Below are 619 nucleotides of genomic sequence, written 5' to 3'. Positions count from 1 at the left end.
ATTAGAAAAGAAACAAAGACATGTTATGAGCACGAAGTTAACGGATAAAAAAAAAAGAGAAGCCCCACAAATGTGCCATACTTGTTTTTTTTTTCCTCGAAAAGTTAAGGAACCCCTTCAATAAAAGTTCATACCGTTTGTTTGAAAACGCGGATAAACTTGTTGGTTTTAATGTTAGTCCATAATGATAAAAATGCGCACAAACGAATTAACAAGTTTGTGAGTCGGGATAAACACTGTTGAAAAGGGTGGTCATTGCGAGTGATGCTAACCGAGCAGCTATGCTAAGGTTTAGCTCATAACTCCACGAGGCTTACCCGTCACATTCAGGCACATTCAAGTAATTTCCCTCGGTGAAAAGCGTCTTTTAACAAAAACCTTTGACTGTACCTCGGTAAAAAAAAAAATGCGTCTCCGTCCGTTGTTGACGACGAGCACCGCTATGACGTCGACGTCGAGGCCGGCGTGGACCGCCTCGAACTCGGCTAATCAAGTCTCTTCCCTCCGCACCTGCGATGCCATTCGTCCACTGTAAAAAATAAACTTTTTTTTTAAAGCGATTCACTTTTGATCTGCCGAAACCGAGTTCTGATCCAACACGTCGTATTAACGGCAGAAA

This window comes from Stigmatopora nigra, chromosome 4, assembly GCF_051989575.1.
Source record: "Stigmatopora nigra isolate UIUO_SnigA chromosome 4, RoL_Snig_1.1, whole genome shotgun sequence".
Taxonomy (NCBI): Eukaryota; Metazoa; Chordata; class Actinopteri; order Syngnathiformes; family Syngnathidae; genus Stigmatopora; species Stigmatopora nigra.
The sequence above is the reverse complement of the archived record's forward strand: the minus strand, read 5'-3'. Positions refer to the sequence as shown.